Genomic DNA, 12,556 nt, shown 5'->3' on the forward strand with positions numbered 1-12,556 from the left:
ATATACTGATTTTGAATTAAACTGAAATAAGCTTCTGTGTTATAGGGTTGTAAATAGCCTAAAATTTTTTTATGTCTTAACCCAAACTTTATTAAAGAAACTGTCTTTTTATTGATGCTATAACTTAAAACTTCTAAAATTAACTGAATTTTAAATACTTAAAATTTAAAATACTTAATAACTTACTATTAGATGATGATCACATTTAATTATTAATCCTATGTAAAGTATTATCTTTCCCAGTGGAATTAGTTACTAAAAACAGAACTATCTGTTAAGTGTGCTTTTATAAGACTATACATTTTTCCCAAATGTGAATATATAAAATAATAATGAACATGCATTCTTCAGACTTTATAAGCTGAAGTCAAGTATATGAAAGAGTATAAGAAAAGTATTTCAAGAAAATCTAGGAGTAACAACATAGAAAGCAGAATAATTTAGTGAAATTTTACAAATTACCAGCCAAGTAATAGTGTAGATGCTGTTATTCTTATGTTATTTTTGAAGGCAAGGTGTTTTATATCAGAGAATGACATTGTTTTTTACTGTAGGAAATACACTTCCTCACCTATTAGAAGAATGGAAATCATTGACCCATCAGCTGTCACTTCAGATCTGAGGCAATATAGTAGGCTCCCAGGCAACTGCTGGAAATATCTAATAAATACCTTTTCAGGAGGATGTGGCCTGATGCACATACAATGCAGTGGTATGGCTGCTAACTCAATTTAGGAGTGAATTAGTATTACTGCCACCACAGAACAGCACTAGAGAACAGAACAGCTAGAGAAGCACCTATATCTTTCCTTGCCACAGCTCAGCACTCATAATTGCCTTGGACTTTCTTTTTTAAAATCTTTTCAAATACTTCATTTCTATTAAAGACTTTATTATTTTTTTCAGAGCAGCTTTAGGTTTACAACAAAATTGAGAGGGTTTCCTTATTATTAGATGTAGATTGTGAATTTTGGCAGAAATAGCAATATCCGGTTTTGTGTTCTTCTCAGTGCAACTTATGAGGTACAAGCTGTTGATTCGTCACAATATTATTGATTTTAACTTTGATCAGATGGTGCATACCAGGTGTACATACAGTAAAGCTACTGTTATCTGCTTTGTAATTAATAACTTATTTGTGGGAGATATTTTGACATGATATAATTATCCTATTCTTCATCAAACTTTCCTCCACTTCTATTGATGATTTTCTAGCTCCATCATTCCTTGGTCATTCAGTAGTATGTTTTCTAATACAAATAGGGGTTTTTACTTCTCCTTGTTTATTTATATCAGTATATATTCATGGATTTCTACTTTACTCACTATAGTCCATTAATCTCATTGTTTATTTTAATGTACAAATGTCCCAGATTTGAGAAGCTGCAGCCCCTTCAAACTGTGTCCTGTATTTTTTTGACATATCTCCCTTATACTTTATTTCCTCACGTTCTGTCACAATAATTTCCAGATACATTTTGAAACTTCCTTGTCCCTAGCCTTGGAATCAGCTACTTCCCCAAGGGGTCTTGACTCCTTTTAGTGAAGAAGAATATTTAGAAATCAAGGTCTGGGCACTTAGTGTGGTCCTTTTGATTGATGTGTGTAGGAAATACACACATAAATTCACTGTAACACATACTCAAACAGGCATTCATACATATGTAATTTCTGTCTTTCTAGCTAGCTAGCTAGCTACCTATCTATCTACCTACCTACCTACCATCTATCTGGGCATGTGTTTCTACTGATACCTTCATTTCTAATCCAACATCATACCATATGATTCCTCAACATTTTCTTATTTGTAACTCAGTGGTTTTACCAATTTACCATACCACTAGAATACTTCAGAGTTCCAGTTGCTCTACATCCTTAGCAATATTTGATGTTGCCATTTTCTTCTGATTTTAGCCATTCCAGTGGTTAAATAGGGGTCTTACGTGGTTTAATTGGCATTTCCCAATGACTAATAATGTTGAGACCTTTTCATATCCTTGTTGGATGTTTACATGCTACCTTTATGAAATGCCTACATCCCCACCTCATTTAACATTGTCTATCTTTTAACATTAACCTTGAATGTTATTGTTTTTTGTGTCCTATTCAAGAAATTTTTGCCTACATCCCCACCTCATTTAAACAGATATTTCCCTTTTTTCTTAAGTTTTTGTGTTTAGATTTATGATCCGTTTCAAATTAACTTTTTATATATGAGATAGACATCAAAGTTTTTTTTTTCTTTCCCATGTGCATCTCCAGTTCTTCCAGAACCAGTTTTTGAAGAGATTTTCCTTTTCTCCATTGAATTGCTATGAATCTTTATTTCAAATCAATTGACTATATATGTATGAATCTACTTCTGAACACTATCCTTGTGTGAACACTACACTGTCTTGACAACTTTGTTATAAAGGTTGAAATAAGTTTAGTCAATTCCTCCAATTGTATTATTCTTTTTCACGATTGTTTGGCTATTCCATATCTATCACATTTCCATAAGAACTTTAGGATCATCTGGTTAATTTCTACTTGAAAAAAAGAAATGCTGATGGAATTTACATTACCTGTTACCTTTCATTTTCTAACAAGATAAACCACAAAAAGTAAAATGAGGACAAATTTTATGTTCATCTAAATTTAGGAAAAACTTTCTTCAATTAGTCCTGAAACCTTTGAATGAAGTCTTCTTTAATCTTTTCAAATTTATACACTGATAGGAATATATATTGGCTGGAAAAGTGAAGGTACCATAGAATTTCTAAATTTCGTTAACAGCTATCGTAACTTATATGATTCCTTAATATAATTTCAGATATAGAGTGCTTTCTGCTACGAATGCTTCAAAATTGCATTGTGAGTTTAGAGAAAATGTGTTTGAAAAGTATTTACAAAATTGTTTTTATGAAATAATTTTTCAATAGAATTAATATTGAGATGCCATATTAAGAATTCACTCTTTGGAATTTCTTAAGAAGCTAATCCAATAAATAAAACAGAAAAGTAGCTAAGAAAGGTAGCATTCTCATATAAATAATCTTGCAATCTCAGTAATTTTTTTGGTTAATATCTAATTCTCAAACCATATGAAAAGCAAGACAAACTACAAACAAAAAATTAATACCAGATGCTAATTGGTACTTAGCAAGTTTATAAAAGAACAACCTATGGTGTGTTTCACTTGGCATGATCTTTTGTCAAAACCATCCTTATACTAGTAGGGAAAGTGTCTCCTTAAACGAGGGCCTGAAAACTCAGACCAACACTTCGAAGAGATAGGAATGCTATCACTACAACTATTCATGGTAGCTTTAATCCTAATCCTAACCAGATCTTGCCTTCTCTTCCATCTTGTTACTGTACTGGTAGTTCCAGGATCATAACATCACAGGGATGGAACAATGAAGACCTAAAAGTCTGAAAGCTTGTCTTCAAATGCTGTCTTCAATGACCTCTGCACAATAAACTGTTGGAGCCATAGAGAAAATGAGAAAATTTGAAAAATGTGGTAAGTGCTTCACAAAGTTAAATTTATTCATCTTTTTGTTCTGTGCCCTTCTTGCTTTTATATTACAACATCTACATTATAAAATTATAATGAAAATTTCAAAATACACACGCTTATTGGTAAAATAAAAAATTGGTTGTAGGTCACTAAATTCAGGAGAGGAAAGCTCTGAAACTTCTTATTTTAAGACAGTCTTTCTCTTTCTTGGATGAATGCTAGAATGATGTATCATAGACTATGATTACTAACACAGGGAATGCAGCTTTCAAAGAAACTACACTACAGCCTTGTCAAAGTAGAACAGTAGAAGTCAATTTCAGTCGTTCTAAGAAACAACTCAGCCTGAGGTCAGTGTTCTAAGAAAAAGTGGTTTTGAAACTAGACAGAGAAATAAGCTGGAATCTGGGTGATAATGAAGTAAAGCCAATAATCTAGAAACTGTAGAAACTGACAGGAGAGAGAGAGACAGAGACAGAGAAACAGAGAGAGAGAGGGGTGGGCTTATAAATCAAATTTCTTCCACTATTCTGCCTTCCAAGCAGCAACATTTTCTTGACAGAAAATTGTTTTATTTAGTAAAGTATTTTGAATTTTTGAAAGGTGACTTCCCACCCTCAACTCACAGTATGGTTAAGTCTGGAAAGTGATGTCCAAATGAGGAGATGACAACTTATCTCTGCTTACGAAAGGAAAGAAAACTTGGAAGAAGAGAAGATGGGGAGCAGCATGAGAAGTGGAGAAGGTATGGAGGTATGAAGAGTAAGGACTTGAGCAACATGATGGCAGATAGGTATCCACTGAAAATTATATGACAGCTACGATAGTCAAACAATTTTCAAAAAACAAGTTCTATTTTAAGTAGATTAGATTGTGGTTGTATTAAACAACTACCCTCTTTTACCCCAAATCTTCAGTTTGAGGAAAGATGACTTCAAGACTAAGTTGCCATAGGCAGAGGGGAAAAAGGACTAAGATTTTTGTCTGCTGTGTGAAAAAGACCTTTGATTAACTCTCTAGCTCTGTTTCCCCTAGTAATCAAAAGAGGAGTAAAATGTCAACCACACAACACTGATTATGATGGAAATGACCCATGCTTGGTGAATTGTATCTAAAAGGAAGAAACTCTAAATGAACTATATAATATCTGATAGGAAGCCATAATGAGAGATATGCACTTGGAAGGTTCCCGGTCAGCATGGTGACAGTCTCTCTTTCCTCTGGAACATCTTCATGAGGAACACCTTTTTTTCTCAGTTGATTGGGGGAGCTAACTTCCTCTGACAGGTACTTTCATGTGACTTTAAATCTCAGGGTTTCTAGGGATTAGAGAAGCCATTCTAAGTGCTGAACATGATTATAGGAGGAGTCATTTAAATGGAGCACAGACTCAAAGTCATAGGCCTGCAAACATAAATTTAATAGGAGAGATCCCATGCTTGCTTGCAGGGGTCATTCTAATTTTTAATTAGACTAGTGGTAAAGTTCTAGGCCATCTTAACCTAGTAGATTGCTGAATCTTAGCCAAGGAGTCTTTTTCAGAGTTTGATTCATTTGCTCTACTTATTCAGAGGACTGAAGCTTATAGGCATCTGCAAACATTTGCATAGTTCCTGGGCAACGGTAGAAATAAAATGATCTTTTCTATCCTAGTCAATGTGCTCTTGTATCCCCCAAATGGGAATTATACATATTAAGAGAGCTTTTACCACTGCCTGAGCACCAACTTCTGAAGAAGGAAAGACTTCAGGCCATCCAGACATCATACACACCAGAAGTAGACAAAAGTCTCTTACTTTTCCCTAGGCATGAATTCCATAAAAGTCAACTGCTACCTGGTTCCTAGCAAAGTTGGCTGGGGCTTCCTGCACCCACATTGGGAAATAGTACATTTTAAAAAATATGTTTTGAATTATTTCACCTTTTTGGCAGGCATAGTAAGAGTCTAGGGCCTCTAATATCCTTCTTTTACTCAGATAATTTTGTTGATATCACAATAACACTAACCAAGCAAATCAGACTATGGTATAGGAATTATTTTGTTAGGTAATTCCCATGGTTCCCAAATTTCTTCTAGTCCCTTTTATAATCAAGAATATATTTATTGGTAGTATATATATTATGTATTTATTTCAAATCAAGAACCAAGACTTGCAGTTCTAGTAACTGCTATGAACTTGCCTGCTTATGCAGACACAATTTCAGACAAAACATAAGCTTCCAGAGTTTTAAAATAAATCACTACAGAATAGAGAGCCTTAAGTTGGCCATTTTATCTCAAGTATATAACCCATCAGTAAATATTAGCAAGTATTCAATATAAGCTGGAATATCAGTTACTTCAGGTTGGATTTTTTAAATTTTGTTATCCTCAAAGCTGGGGGAGAGGGACTTCCCTGGTGGCTCAGTGGTTAAGAATCCTGCCAATGCAGGGGACACGGATTCGAGCCCTGGTCCAGGAAGATCCCACATGCTGCGGAGCAACTAAGCCCGGGCGCAACAACTACTGAGCCTGCACTCTAGAGCCCGTGCACCACAACTACTGGGCCCATGAGCTGCAACTTCTGAAGCCCATGTGCCTAGAGCCCGTGCTCTGCAACAAAAGAAGCCAGTGCAGTAAGAAGCCTGCACACCGCAATGAAGAGCAGCCCCTGCTTGCCGTAACTAGAGAAAGCCTGCTTGCAGCAACGAAGACCCAACGCAGCCAAAAATAAATAAATAAAATAAATTAAAAAAATAAAAAGCTGGGGGAGAGACCACAGACAATTTCAGTTGTTCAAAAGCTTATTCAGATACTAAGGATCTAACCAGAAGATCAGGGGAATTATCATGTAATTGCTCCGTCGGAGGTTTGGTTCATTTGCAAAAGCTAGAATATTCTGTCTATAATGCTATGATGTTTTACTAGTCCCAAAAATTGTCTAAATCTTTTTTCATAGTAGGCCATTTTGTCCACAAAATGGGCTGATTTCCAGATTGTAACACTGTCGACTACAGCTGACAACAGATGCCCTAAATATTTTACCTAAGATATATTACTTGTGCCAATAATAATAATGGCACAAAAGTGCCATTTGTCTATTGAGGTCTTATACATCTATAAAGCAAAGAAAATTTCAACAAAGCCAAAGTATTAATTTTGCATTGTTCTTTAGTTTCAGAGGCTACCAGCAAATCATCTACTTTTGAATAGTTATAGATCCCTCTGGTAGGATAAATTCCTTAAAGTTTTCCTATAAATGACTTGAGAAAATGGTAGTCTCAAAACTCGTGAGGAATTTTTTTACCATAGTTATTGGGGTCCTTCATAAGTAAAATCAAATAAAAACAGATCGGTCTGCAAGAGGGAGAGAAAAAGAAGTAGAATACAGATCAATCACAGAAAAGACTGCAAACAATGGTATCAAAATCAGAATAGTTGCAGGGTTAGAAACTACAGGGGTTAATGAGACAACAAATCTATTTCTTTGAGATCTCATACAAATCTATATAGTGGTCAACCATCTTTGTCAAATTTACCTTCCTTTTTATTGGAAATATGGGACTATTACAGAGTGAATGCCCCTTTTGAAAATTATCTGTTGTCGTTCTAATTCTTTTATAACTGGTTTTATTCTTTCTAATTGAGCTCTTGACAAAGGATGCTGTTTTACACATGGCCATGGCTTATCTTTCTCCCAAGGGAGCTCCAGAAACACTACATCCGGAGTACAGAATACGACAGCCTTAAATTTGCATAGCAATTCTCTCCCCAGCAGATTTACAGGAGATTCAGCAGAAAGAATGCCTGTTTCTCAGTCAGAGAACCTATCTGTATGGGAATTGTGGAGGGCAAGGAACAAGTAAAGGATGACCCAAAATAGAAACAACCTGATCTGTCGCCAGATGCAAAGCGAGTAATGTCCAAGGAAATTGCATAATAAGCAGCTATCAGAAAAGGCAAAAATAGATTAGCCTGAGGAAAAGTTATTGACTCACATAGTTCATCAGTTCCCACCTCCAAGATTCTCTCAATCTGTCCATTTTGAGCCACTTGTCAAGTATTTCCTAGCTGAGGGTTGTCCTTTTAGGCTCTTTTGACTCTCTTATCCTTACAATTCCTGCGTCCTTCAGAGTCTCTTTCTGCAATTCCTCTTCCAATGTCCTAGTCTCTTGCAATTAGAATTTGCCATCTCTTTTCTCGCTTTCTTCCCTTCATAAATGGACCAGTAGAGTTCTAACTGAGCAGCCAAGGCAACAGTCTAATCTCTTCTTTGTCTTTCTCTAGATTATACTCAAAATGAGTAGCTACTGCTAAAATTTGAGTAATAGTCTGTCCTTGCCATCCCACCACTTTTTCCTTAACTTGTATTTGGATAATTGGCAATTGAGCCAAGACAAAAGTGGTTTAGGGCCAGAGGGCAATTGTGCTTTGCCCTTGGATTTATGCCAAAAAATTTTGAGAGTCTCAACAAACCAATGATGGAAATCAGTGGGGATCTCATGTATCTTCTGAGCACACCACTGCAACTTCTCTCAGCTTATCTTTACCAGAAAGATATCAAGTATGGCTGTTAGCAACCACTCTCAAAGGATCTCTAACACTCACAGCTCTTCCATAGGTGCGAGGGGGATGGGGGACAAGAGGAGTGGCAGACGGTTGACTTTGCTTGGCCACCATTCCACTTAATATGGTGATTGTCTGGACCCCAACATTTGCTCTATCAAAGGAAAAATGTCTTCTTGTTGCAGAAACCCAGGCAGTAGTTTGTACACATCTTCCATGTGTCGGGCTGTAAGCTGAAAAGATGCTTCTAAGTACTTCTGCAAACTACTAGGGCATAGGGAAAAGAAGCCTTTTTTTTTTTTTTTTTTTTTGCGGTACGCGGGCCTCTCACTGTTGTGGCCTCTCCCGTTGCGGAGCACAGGCTCCGGACGTGCAGGCTCAGCGGCCATGGCTCACGGGCCTAGCTGCTCCACAGCACGTGGGATCTTCCCGGACCGGGGCACGAACCCACATCCCCTGCATCGGCAGGCAGACTCTCAACCACTGCGCCACCAGGGAAGCCCAAAAGAAGTCTTTAAATAAGTTATATCAGCTGATGAGAAAGGCACATAAATTACCCAGGAGCCCTGGATAGCTTCTAAGTGGCATTAGCTTTGCTGGCTGTCCAAATAGGAAAGGCTAATATTCCTCTCATCGAGATAAGAAAAACATAAACTCCGTGGCACTTTGGTCTTCTTTCTTGGGTTGGCATTCATCAGCTTAACACCTTGTTTGTTTGCTTTTTCCCAAGTGACTAGGGCAGCTAGTCTCCATCCAGTTGCCTTCATAAAGGAACACTGTCTTACATACAAGTTCATAATCATTCCATGATTCTGTCTCTTTATCATGTCTGCCCTAAGTGGTGCGTGAAGGCTAAGGGACTCCTGAAGGTGGAATCTGGTTTATAACATGAAGTGGACCCAGAACTAGGCCCGAGGTATATAATCTTGTGCTCTCAAACAGAGCAGGTCATTCACTAACAGCTTAGAAAGTACCTCCTCATCCTTCTTTACAAGGAAATCCACTAATGACAGGAAGCACCCTTTTATAAGATCATCACCTCCCCTTCTGAGGTAGAGGGAGCAGAGGGAGCAGAGACAGCAGAGAAAGGAGGAGGAGGTTTCTATGAAATAGAAAGTGCCTTTAATTCTCATTTCCCCTTCTACTTTTTCCAGTCTCTCTTTCTGTCTATAAAAATCATTTTTACTTTCCTCTTAGAATGATATTCATCCCATAAATATCCAGTTGATTGGGATGAGGCCCTTCCAAGAATCTCTGCCAATGTGTTACTTTATCCAAATCAAAAGAACTGTCTTAAATATTGTTAAAATGACTCTACTACCCAAGGCAATCTACAGATTCAATGCAATTCCTATCAAATTACCACTGGCATTTTTCACAGAACTACAGCAAAGAATTTTTAAATTTGTATGGAAACACAAAAGACCCTGAGTAGCCAAAGCAACCTCGAGAAAGAAAAACAGAGCTGGAGGAATTCGGCTTCCTGACTTCAGACTATATACAAAGCTGCAGTCATCGAAACAGTATAGTACTTGCACAAAAACAGACACATAGATCAATGGAACAGGATAGAAAGCCCAGAAATAAACCCACACACCTATGGTCAATTAATCTACAACAAAGGAGGCAAGAATATACAATGGAGAAAAGAGTCTCTTCAGTAAGTGGTGCTGGGAAAACTGGACAGCTACATGTAAAAGAATGAAATTAGAACATTCTCTAACACCATATACAAAAATAAACTCAAAATGGATTTAAAGACCTAAATGTAAGACTGGATACTATAAAACCCCGAGAGGAAAACATAGGCAGAACACTGACATAAATTACAGCAATATATTTTCAGATCTGTCTCCTAGAGTAATGGAAATAAAAAGAAAAATAAACAAATGGGACTTAAAAGCTTTTGCACAGCAAAGAAAACCATAAACAGAATGAAAGACAACATATAGAATGGGAGAAAATATTTGCGAACGATGCGACTAACCAGGGATTAATTTCCAAAATATACAAACAGCTCATGCAGCCCAATATCAAAAAAACAAACAACCCAATCAAAAAATGGGGCAGAAGGTCTAAATAGCACATGAAAAAATGCTCAAAATCGATAACCATCAGAGAAATGCAAATCAAAAACACAATGAGATATCACCTCACACCTATTCGGAATGGCTATCATCAAAAAGACTACAAATAAATGTTGGTGAGGATGTAGAGAAAAGAGAATCCTTGTACACTGTCAGTGGGAATGTAAATTGGTGCAGCCACTACGGAAAACAGTATGGATGTTTCTTAAAAAACTAAAAATAGAACCACCATATGATTCAGCAATTCCACTCCTGGTACACATCTGAAGAAAATGAAAACACTAATTTGAAATATACATGCACCCCAATGTTCATGGCAGCGTTATTTACAACAGCCAAGCAACCTAAGTGTTCACCAACAGATGAATGGATAAAGAAATGTGGTATATATACACACAATGGAATGCTACTCAGCCATAAAAATAATAAAATTTTGCCATTTACAGCAACATGGATGGACACCTAGCGTATTATGATTAGTGAAATGTCAGAGAAAGACAAATACTGTATGTTATCACTTATATGAGGAATCTAAAAAATGAAACAAAGGAATGAATATAACAAAACAAATAGACTCAGATACAGAGAACAAACTAGTGGTTACCAGTGGGGAGAAGGAAGGAGGGAGGGGCAAGATAGGGGTAGGAGATTAAGAGATACAAACTACTATGTATAAAATAAATAACCTGCAAGGATATATTGTATAGCACAGGGAGTATAGCCAATAATTTACAATAACTTTAAATGAAGTATAATATATAAAAATTTTGAATCACTATGTTGTACACCTGAAACTAATATAAATCAATTATACCTCAATAAGAAAAAAGTCTTCCTTCTAGCTCTCCTCTTAAAACCAGTGGGTAATCATTGGTCAGATCCATTTCACCTGCCTTCACTAATCATGGCCATTTTAAAACTTGTATATCCTCCAAGCAGTATAACCTAAATAATAAGATATTTGCCCAGGTTGTTTTCTAGGAAATTGGTGTCAGCTATGTCTAGTTCAAGCCGAGCTGGTTAAGACTTGGTAGGATCACTGACCCTCCAACCAGGCATGAGCAAGTGTCCTCTTGGTGACCTTTTGACATCAGAGGACAGAAAAATCTGTCCTCAGATCTTCCTAAGCACCTTCATTTTTTAACATGCAGAGGCCTGTAGCGTAGTTACATCTGTGCAGAATGACGATTACTGCACCTTTTTCCAAGCATCTTTCCCGATGCTCTCCACATCTTCTTTATCCATTCATCTATTGATGGACATCTAGGTTGCTTCCATGTCTTAGCTATTGTAAATAGTACTGCAATGAACATTAGGGTGCATGTATCTTTTCAAATTATAGTTTTCTCCATATATATGCCCAGGAGTGGGATTGCAGGATCATATGCTAATTTTATTTTTATTTTTTTAAGGAACCTCCGTACTGTTCTCCATAGTGGCTGTACCAATTTACATTCCCACCAACTGTGTACGAGGGTTCCTTTTTCTCCACAACCTTTCCAGCATTTATTATTACTAGACTTTTTGATGATGGCCATTCTGACTGGTGTGATGTGATACCTCATTATAGTTTTGATTTGCATTTCTCTAATAATTAGCGATGATAAGCATCTTTTCATGTGCCTGTTGGCCATCTGTATGTCTTCTTTGGAAAGATGTCTAATCAGGTCTTGTGCCCATTTTTTGATTGGGTTGTTTGTTTTTTGTTTTGTTTTGTTTTGATATTGAATTGTATGAGCAGTTTATATAACCGTTTATCAATCATATCATTTGCAAATATTTTCTACCATTCAATAGGTTGTCTTTCTGTTTTGTTGATGGTTTCCATTGCTGTGCTAAAGCTTTTAGGTTTAATTAGGTCCCATTTATTTATTTTTGCTTTTATTCCCTTTACCTTAGACAGGTCTGTCTCTTCAATAAACAGTGCTGGGCAAACTGACCATTCTCTTACTACATGTAAAAGAATGAAATTAGAACATTTTCTCACACTATATACAAAAATAAACTCAAAATGGATTAAAGACCTAAATGAAAGAGTGGAAACCATAAAACTCCTAGAGGAAAACATACGTTAGAATACTCTTCATCATAAATCATAACAATATTTTTTTTGGATCTGTCTCCTATGTCAAAGGAAGGAAGACTTTTTATAATTCAGGGTCTCTTCCCTCACTGTTATGTGGCCACAGGGCTTCAATTGTCCACTCAATTTAGGAACTGCCAGACTCATCCTGCCCTTGTTGCCAAAATTGCTGGGGAATATAATTAACAATAAACTCTCTCTCAAACCCAGAAATCCTCTCCACAGAGGTAGTAAAGAAAAGAGACACTTTTATTATTGAATGAGCATTCAACCAGAATGTGGTTTCATCACAGGAAATCTGCTAAGAGATTGCAAAGACAGAAAGGAATCTCATC

The sequence above is a fragment of the Delphinapterus leucas genome, chromosome 9 (assembly GCF_059928025.1).
Source record: "Delphinapterus leucas isolate spDelLeu-1000000601 "Yukka" chromosome 9, BTC_Dleu_Yukka2, whole genome shotgun sequence".
Taxonomy (NCBI): Eukaryota; Metazoa; Chordata; class Mammalia; order Artiodactyla; family Monodontidae; genus Delphinapterus; species Delphinapterus leucas.